This window comes from Ambystoma mexicanum, chromosome 9 (genome assembly GCF_040938575.1).
Source record: "Ambystoma mexicanum isolate Mex_15411 chromosome 9, UKY_AmexF1_1, whole genome shotgun sequence".
NCBI lineage: Eukaryota > Metazoa > Chordata > Amphibia > Caudata > Ambystomatidae > Ambystoma > Ambystoma mexicanum.
In genome coordinates, this window is record NC_090931.1 from 518,349,728 (window position 1) to 518,359,765 (window position 10,038).

Below are 10,038 nucleotides of genomic sequence, written 5' to 3' on the forward strand. Positions count from 1 at the left end.
AGCAAAAACAAGTCCGTAACCTCAATCAGAAGCAGTGAGCCATGGGTTGGGGGTGGGCTTTAGTTTGTTGGCGTTACGTGTTCGGGTGTCACGTGATTGACTGCATGCGGCCGTGTGGCGTGGAGTTTGTTTACCCCGTTGCCATGTCAACCTGTATTGTGCTAGAAACGGCGCTCTCTGTTGCAGGGCATGATAGTGTACGTGTCTAGCTATCGTGATTTGCCGTGCTGTTTTTTTCTTACAAGCAACCCTACGTGGTTTAGGCAACTTCTGGCCGTGAATCCTAACAGTATCCTCCCCCAAAGGTCCAACCACCCCACTAGAAGCATGAAAGCGAGCGAGGAGGCGAGGGGCATGAATGTTCTCTAAGGGTTCCCAGGTCCGGTCTTCCGGACCATAGCCTTTCCAGGCAATCAGATAAGTTTGAATTCCCCTTTGAATCCGCGTATCTAAATAGCCTTGACTTCATATTCTTCAGAGCCATGTACAGTGACAGAAGAAGGATGGGTAGAGAGACGTGTACCCGACTGAAATGGTTCATACATGGAAAACGGGGTGAACCCGCCAGGATATTGGTAATGGCAGCTTGACAACTAAAGGATTGATCACCTGAAGGATGTCATAGGGACCAATAAATCAAGGCAACAAGGTCTTGCGACCCGGAATTCGCAGGTGTCTGGTGGATAACCAGACCTTCATACCTAATTGATATGCAGTTGCAGCTGAAGGATGTGTGTCAGCATAGGTCTTGGTACTCGTTTGAGCTTCTTGAAGGCATCGCTCAACATTTCAATTAACAGTTGTCAACTGCCTCACACAATCGGAGGCAGCAGGGTTGTTCAGCGACAGTAACAGTTCGGCGGGCAAAGCCCTCGGATGCTGGCCTTAAAAAGCAAAGAATGGTGAGGAGCCCGTAGAAGTGTCTAAGGAATTGTTGGATTGCGAATTCGGCCGCAATTAGTACTGATAACCATGATTCTTGGTGTTGAAGGATTAAACAACGCAAATATTGTTCTAATGTTGCGTTCAATCTTTCCGTTTGGCCACCAGTTTGTGGGTGATATGCACTTGAAAACCGATCCTCAATACCAAAAGAAGCTGTAAGAGATTGCCAGAAATGGGACGTGAACTGTGAACCTCGATGTGAGACTATTACAGAAGGAAGACCAAAGTAGCTAAACACATGTTTCAGAAATAAGTCTGCTAGGACGGGTGCTGATAGTAACCCACGACAGGGTACGAAGACAGCCATTTTGGTGAAGTAATCCACTACAACCCATATGGTGTTGAATTCCTGTATTAAGGGTAGTTCCACTATAAAGTCCATGGACAGCATGTTCCAAGGACGTTGTGGGACAGGAAGGGGTTGGCGTAAAGCCATAGGCTTAGCTGGAGTAGTTTTGCCTTGTGCACACATTGCACAGGACTTCCTATATTCTAGAATGTCTTGTCGCATAGCAGGCCACCAACACCACCTTTGTAAGAGATCCAAAGTTTTCCGCCTACCAGGATGGGCTGAAAACCTGGAATCATGACACCATTGCAGAGCAATCTGTCGGGTTGTAACATTGGGCAAAAACAGGCATCCCTGGATATAAGGCAGAGACTGTATGACATCCAGATTGTAATCAGAGATCTCGACAGGTCAAGATGCAACCCAGTCCGTGAGAGAGGATCGCAAAGATGGTTGAGGAGTACAACTACAGACCACCTGATTGGGCAGAAGCAGTTGTCTGTCAGTCATTCTCTCTGGACCGGAACCATGCATACGTGAAAGTGCATCCGCCTTGGAATGGAGATGCCCAGGCTGGTAGGTAATTTGGAAGTCAAACATTGAGAAAAAGTTGTGCCACCTAGCATGGCGAGAGGTAGAACATCGAACAGATTTCATAGCCAGAAGATTCCTATGATCAGTATATACTTGCACTGGGTGAGAAGCACCCAATACGTGATGTCTACATTCCTTGAAAGCATCATGAATAACAAGGAGTTCCCGTTCCGTTGTGGTGTAATTGCATTCATAGGGGGTGAGTTTGCGAGAGAAAAAAGCAACGGGATGGAGAAGACCAGAGTCGTCACATAACTGGGACAAAATGGCCCCTATGGCAATCCCTGAAGCATCTGCTTCTTCATAGAAAGGTAGAGAGGAATTAGGGTGTTGTAGCACCGGGGCAGTGGTAAAGGCCTCTTTTAATGCATCGAAAGCCTGTTGATGCTCAGAAGACCAAACATATGAGCGTTTACTACTGGTAAGAGCTGTAAGAGGGGCTACCAATCCTGAAAATGACCGAACAAAACACAGATAAAAGTTCACAAATCCAAGGAATGATTGTAAAGCCTTCAGATTGGTAGGAACAGGCCATTCTAAAACAGCTTTGACCTTAGTCTGGTTCATCCGTTCACTTTTACTAGTCAGGTCATATCCTAGAAACTCCACCTCAGTTGCATGGAAAACACTTCTCTGCTTTGGCGTAAAGATGATTTTCACACAGATGTTGGAGTACAGAGGGCACATGTTTGATGTGTTGTTGTAGTGAGGTGGAATAAATTAAGATGTCATCGAGATAAACCATTACATAATGGACAATCATGTCTCTAAAGATGTCATTATTAAAATTATGGAACGTAGCCGGGGCATTGCACAACCCAAAGGGCATAACACAGTATTCAAACCAACCATACTGCGTTTTAAAAGCCGTCTTCCACTCATCGCCCTCGCGCATCCGAACCAGATCATAAGCCTCCCGCAAGTCAAGTTTTGTCAACAGTACCGAAGTCCCTAAGAGCAGCGTGGATATCAAGGGCAAGGGGTATTGGTTCCTGACAGTTATTTCATTCAGAGCCCGGTAATCAAAACAGGGTCTCAGGTCTCCTTTTTTCTTTGGGACAAAGAATAAAGGAGACGCCACAGGCGATCGAGAAGGTTGTATGAAGCCAGTACGTAAAGCATTGTCAATGTATTCCTTGAGGTTGCCATTCTCCTTTTGTGAAAGAGAATATATACGCCCGTTAAGGATAGCTGCTCCGGAGACCAAATTAATCAGGCAATCATACGGTCTATGCAGGGGTAGGATTTCAGCACCAGCTTTTTGAACACGTCCGCATAGGACATATATTCAACGGGTATGGCATGACTGCTGACGGAACCTACAATCCGGGCAGTGTCTGTGAGTTGTTCACAAGGACTACGAGATTGATGTTCCTGTCCTTCAAAACAATGGGAATCACAATAATCAGATGAAAAACACACCTCATGGGTTTGCCAGTCTATGCATGGATTGTGCAACAAAAGCCAGGGGAGGCCCAAGATCACCTTGTACTGAGGTGCGGCTATCAAGTCAAACAAGATGACTTCCCCATGTCCCTCTTTGGTGACTATCTGTAGCTCGGCTGTGCTTTCAGTCACTAATCCAGATACCAGGGACGTACCGTCAACTGCATTGATGACCTCAGGTTTTTTCTTCGAAACAACAGGAATCCCAGTATCCCTGGCATACTCTATGTCCATATAATTACTGGTGGCACCTGAGTCGAGGACTGCAGAAACAGTCCATGAGATCACCCGGTTATAAGAGAAAGACATCAGTATCGTAAAGGGAGACGTAATCATGAGAGGAGTGAGGTCCATACCAAAAAGACCCGACAGAGCGACCTCATTGACTGCCGAGTTGGCGTTTCATGCCTTTTTAGCCATTCTATTTGGACATGAGCGGATGTAATGCTCTGAAGAACCACAATAAAAACAGAGATTGTTCAATCATCTGCTCTCTCTTTCAGCTGAAGTGAGTGGATCGCTTACAGCCCCTATCTGCATGGGTTCTGGTCCTGTGTCACTTGACGGCTGTGCACGCGGCAGAGTAGTTGTTAGAGGTCGGTTTTCGCCTTTTCGTTCTGCCCGATGAGAATCAATTTGCAGTACCAAATCAAGGAGTTCCGGGAACTCAGCTGGTACTACAGGAACAGTAGCCAGAGTGTCCTTCAGAGATTCGGACAGACCTTTATAGAATACAGCGGCTTTCTTGTCATCAGGCCAACTGTTTTCAGCTAATAGCGGATTGAACCGGGCCAAATACGTAAGTAAGGGTGAATCGCCTTGACGTAAATTCAAAAGTTCTAGATCAGTTGCCTGGGTTTTATATCGTGTGTCAAAGACACGTGCCATAGCATTGATCTGAGCGTCACAGTCGTATAACATGTGACTGTTTTCTTCCAAAAGAAGATTAGCCCAGGCAGCTGCAGTCCCGCCTAGATAGGACAGGACAAATGCAGCTTTGGTGGTGGAGTCGGGAAGGAAGCTGGCCGACACAGGAAATGAAGCCTGCATTGATTTATAAATGTACGGTATTGCTTAGGGTCACCATGAAACCTCTATGGGGGTGCCAAAGGAAATTGTGTTGACATAAGAACTGGGATGGGATCCGGTTGTGGTACAGGGAATCCGGAGCCAGAAGCCGCCTGAGGAGCATGTTCCCCAGCCCCAGTAGGCTGAGCCGCCTGTTGTAATGCATCAATGCATCGATGCATAGCATCGTGTGCAGCTGTCATGTCCCCTCGTAATTCTGATACAAGGCGAACCAGATTCTCAAGTGCGTCGGTGGCCTCCATAGTTTCTGATGGCTTCTGATTCTGTTAGGACTTCAGAAACAACAACTTGATAAACAAGACACCTGGACGTCTGATCAGACAGGAGTCGCTGAAGAATTCTTCCTACAATTGTAACTTTCTGCTGCGTAATGTACCAGACAGAAAGATCAAATAGTTGGAAGAGGAGACACACCCTCGGAAACGCCAACTAGAGAAAACACAAGGGAAGTAATCAGTACCAAGGATTTGTATACAATGAACAAAGCTAGAATACGGAATAGGCGCACCAACCTGCAGTCAGAAGGAGCCCCAAAGAACAGTGAGTAGGTAGGGTGAGATGACCACTCCTCGGGTTATTTGGGAGATATTGGGTACCTAACAAGAGGAGATATAAAAATATGACCTACTATAAAATAACTGCTAGACCATAGGATGTGAAATGTGCTAGATAACCAGGGAGCAGTTTTACCAGAGTTGGACAGTGTTCTTCTCCTGATGAAGTTGGTATGATTCAGGTATAGTCCGATGGTATCAGATAGTAAGAATCCCAAAGTCCAAACAACCTATCCCGACGGCACGAGGACGCCTATGCAGAAAAACAGCAAGCGTCTCATGTCTCTGCAATAATCCAAGGGTAAATGGGACAAAGATGCCGTTGATCGTTGTCCTCTGGTAGCCAGTAGATGGTGTGCAAAGTTGTATAGGAGTCCGTTATTCATAGAAGAAATGTTGGCAACATGCAAGCAATTTAAGTATTATAAGAATCAGGCATGAAGCAGTCTGTTAAGCAGAAGGTATGGTTTGGCAACATGCGAGCAATTGAAGTGCAATAGGATCAGGCAGGAAGCAGTCCGTTAAGCAGAAGGTATAGTTTGGCAACGTGCAAGCAATTGAAGTTCAATAGGATCAGGCAGATAGCAGTCCGTTATGCAGAAGGTATGGTTTGGCAACGTGCAAGCAATTGAAGTGAAATAGGATCAGGCAGATAGCAGTCCATTATGCATGCATAAGATATAATTTGGCAACTGGCAAAAGGATGAAGGGGCTGCACGCACAAGGCACACAGTGCTGGAAGATGAAAGGGCTGCGTGCACAATACACACAGCACTGCTGGCTTCAGTAGCTGTGCGCACCCGCCACACAGCGCGACGAGATGACAGAGCTGCGGACACAAGGCTTATAACGCTGCAGAGCGAGGAAGCCGCGCGTACCAGGCACACAGCGATGCAGGCTGTAACAAAACAAAATGAAACGAAACCAGGACAGGAACAAAGGTCTAAATCCTAAATACAGGGTGCTGGAATCACGAAGCAAAAACAAGTCTGTAACCTCAATCAGAAGCAGTGAGCCATGGGTTGGGGGTGGGCTTTAGCTTGTTGGCGTTACTTGTTCGGGTGTCACGTGATTGATTGCAGGTGGCCGCGTGGCGTGGAGTTTGTTTACCCCGTTGCCATGTCAACCTGTATTGTGCTAGAAACGGCGCTCTCCGTTGTAGGGCATGAGAGCATACGTGTCTAGCTGTCGTGTTTTGCCGTGCTGTTTTTTTCTTACAAGCAACCTTACGTGGTTTAGGCAACTTCTGGCCGTGATTCCTAACAGCAACAAAGATGGGCGGTGCGATTTGTTTGCTGAAAGTGGAGGACGCGTGCGCAATAGGGTGCCCGCAAAGTGCTGGTCCGTCGAGGCACAGATGGACCACAAGGAGACTGAAACACCACTGCCCTGCCCCATGTGTGTCTATGACCTTCCGCACGCAGGGGAATGCCCAGCAAAAGGGAGAGTGTGCAGACGCTGCAGAGAAGCGGGCATTTTGCACAGATGTGTAAAGCCCCCACACCAGTGACTATTCCCAGAGGGCCCAGCAAGATACCCAGTGACACTGTACGGCGACAGAGGCAGGTTGCGTTTGTTGAGCAGGTGGCACTGAGTCATGATCTGGCAGAGGAGGAAGAGGAGGAAGAAGAAATATTGTTCATCTCAAGTATCGACTCCATAAAGAAAAAGATGGGACAACCCATGTTGTCAAAACGTCAGAGGTATTCCTCCTTTCCTTTCCTCTCTTTCCTCCAGAAGCTCACTGTCTCTAGAGCTCTGGTTCTCTCTAGGCTGTACTACTGCAACAGCCTCTTTCTAAATCTGACTGCTTTGACTCTACGCCCTCTGCAGCTCATCCAGAACAGAACTGTAAGACTTGTCCTTGGCCTCAAGCCCAGGGATTGTATCTCTCCAGCACTGAAATCTCTTCATTGCCTCCCAGTGGCTGCAAGGATTAAGTTCAAGACCCTCTGCATTGTCCACAAGGCCTTCTTGGGCCTGGGTCCTCAATACCTCCAACTCTCTCTTCATAAATACCTTCCTGCTCAAGCTCTTCGCTCCTCCACTTCCAACTCCCTCAGGGTCAGACGCTTCTCCAAGCAACAAGTTGGGGGTAGATCTCTTTCTTTGGCTGCTGCCTCCCTCTGGAACAGCCTCCCTGCCTCTCTGAAACTTGAGGAGAACCATCTCCAGTTCCAGAAGCACCTCAAGACCTTCCTCTTTGCGTCTGCCTTCTCTCTTCCTCTCCCCTGCTGATCTCCTGTCTGATACTGCACTGGTCACCTGGCTACCGTCTGATTTCAGGCCTAGGTCTCTGCACGCCCAGTTGCACACCTGCGCTGCCTCCTGGCAACCCTTGCACTTGGATCTGTATCTGTAACCCTAAATGCACTTATTGGACACCCGCTGTCTGCACTTACCCTTGCACCTGCCACCTTCTGGCCGCACTTCTTGTTATTATTTTGATCCCATGTAAAGCACTGCCCTCCTCCCCCTCCCCTGGCACTTCTCTCCTCCCCTCTCCCCTGCACTTGCACAATCTCAATGTCACTTGGCCTAGTAAGATTGTCGTCTCTGTCCTCTCTTGGCTCTGCTTCCCTTTCCTTGACGCGCCTTGAAACACTTGTATATAAGCGCGTTATAAATGCCATATCACATATCACATGTGCACGGTATCAATGGATGGAACGAAGACACCAGTACTCGTGGACACTGGAGCGTCAGTGGGCTTGTTGGTGACCCGTCACTACGAAGCACTCCCGGGGCCTCTGGTGCTGCCGAAAGCCCGGGCAAAAATCTTCACATTTGGCAGCACCCAACCAATACCTCTCAGTGGCATGTTTGTTACCAATGTGGTCCACGAAGGGAAGGCGATTAGGGCCAAATTAGTTGTCACCGACCTAAGCACTCACTCTCTACTGAGCTGCGCGGCAGCAGAGGCCCTTGGAATCGTAGATTTTGCCTTGAGTGTTTATGCTGAAGACATAAATGAGGTCCTTGAGAGGTTTAGGGCAGCGTTCGAGGGTGTTGGCAAACTACGGGATGAGCCCACCAAGCCGCACATCGACGAGACTGTACGCCTGACTGCACTGAAACACCGGCGGATCCCTTTTCATCTCTGACAACAGGTGGAACAGGAATTACAGAACCTGGTGGAACTGGATATTATACAAAAAGTGGAGGGCCCCACCCCATGGGTGTCCCACATCATTGTGGAGATCAAGCCAAAGCAACCAGGGTCAGTACGTATTTGTGTCGACATGAGGCTTCCTAATCTGGCCAGTAAGTGTGAACAACACATCACCCCGACTCTTGACGATGTGGTTGGTGAACTACAAGGTGCAAGGGTGTTTTTGAAGCTAGTTCTGCGGTCCGGGTACCATCCGCTGGAGCTCCACCCGGACTCGCAATATATTACCACTTTCACAACCCACCAAGGACTTTACCAATACAAACGTTCAACCCCTTAAGTGCCAAGGGCGAGGTATCTCATCCTTGGGATTACCTCCCTGTTTCCAAGGACGAGATACCTCATCCTTGGCACTTAAGGGGTTAGTGAAAGAGAAAACATTAGAAGGCATTGAATGGCGAAATACCGAAATCACCAAAAAAGGCCTTGGCACTGGGGGGGAAAACCCATGGCAGTTAAAAGATTAAGATTTGGGGTCTCGTCCGCAGCTAAAGTATTTCAGAACATTATACGGGGAGTCTTGGCAGGTGTCGAAGGGTTCATCAATCTCAGCGATGACATTCTGGTCTATGCCACGTCGGAGGCTGAGCATACGTGTTAAATAGTAGGCAGAATTCAGAAAGCAGGTTTAAACAAAATGGCCTTTTATTCAGGGTTGCAAAGTTACACGTCGTTCGGGTAACAGAAAAAAGAATGTTCATCAAGGAAAGGCCCCGGCTTCTTGGTCTCCGCTTGGCGTTCCGCGTAGCCGTTGGGATGCGTGTAAGGACCTCTTCGGCACCGGGTGTTCACAGTCCTAATACTCCCAGCGGAATCCAGCAGCGTCCTCACTCCACTCCTCGCAGTTCTCCATCTGTGCATAAACGGAAACAGAGAGACCCCCACTGATTCATTGAATGCTGGTTTTAACCTTTTCACAACTCCTCCCCCCCATCCCCAGGTGTTCCCAATCCTTCCATCTTCTCTGAGGAAACCCCTCCCCCTTTCCTTCTTCAACCCGTGGCATTCTTCCTGACAAACGTCCGGCCAACTGTTCGTTTTGTTCTTCCCGCCACCACTGTGTCCCCCCAGTTCTGGAGGTTTTGCTGTTACGATAATGAGGTAAATGCTGTCCGTTGGCTATTCTGGATGCCCATGCTTTATGGATTTTCAGGCTTTGGGCAGTTCGCCATGTTTTAGACTGTGGAATGATGGGATCAGTAGTCCTCCGATCCATGTACGTTGTTTTGCCATTCTCTGCATACGCCGGCAGAACGGTAGCAGAAAGTACAGCCGGACTGTTCTCAGCCCACATAGTGCTATAATGCTCCATAGAAGAATTTACAGCCGTATTGTCGGCCATTTCCATCTCGGTCGTTCCCATGTTGCCACCTCACCTGGCCGGCACCTGCACTCCAGTTATGTCAAGGTCTGCCTGTTCTGCTTGTTCTCTGAGGTTTGTTTGCACTACCTGGCCAGAACCCTGGGACCCGTTAGGTCCAGCCTCACAATATGACACGCCTCGAGAAGACTCTGGAAAGGATTCAGACCCTTGGGTTCACTCAACATCACAAGAAGTGCAAGTTCCTGAAGGATATCATAGAATTCTTTGGATTTGTATTCCATGAGAAGGGCATCTCTCCGGAACCACAGAAAGTTCACGACATTCAGGAGACAAAACCACCAGGGAACGTGTCTGAAGTCTGGAGCTTCTTGGGGATGGTGAGGTATTGCGCTTGCTTTATACTAAACCTGGCGACCCTCTCCGAGCCACTCGAGATGCTGAGGAGAAAGGACAACGTTTGGGAGTGGACCGCCAAAGAGCAGGATGTCTTCGAAACCATCAAAAGGGCACTAACGGGGAAGTAGTCTGTGGTGTTTTTCGATCGGAGGAAGGAGTCAGAGATCATCGTCAACGCCAGCCCGGTTGCACTGGAAGCAGTTCTCTCGCAACAGGATGCGCAGGCACA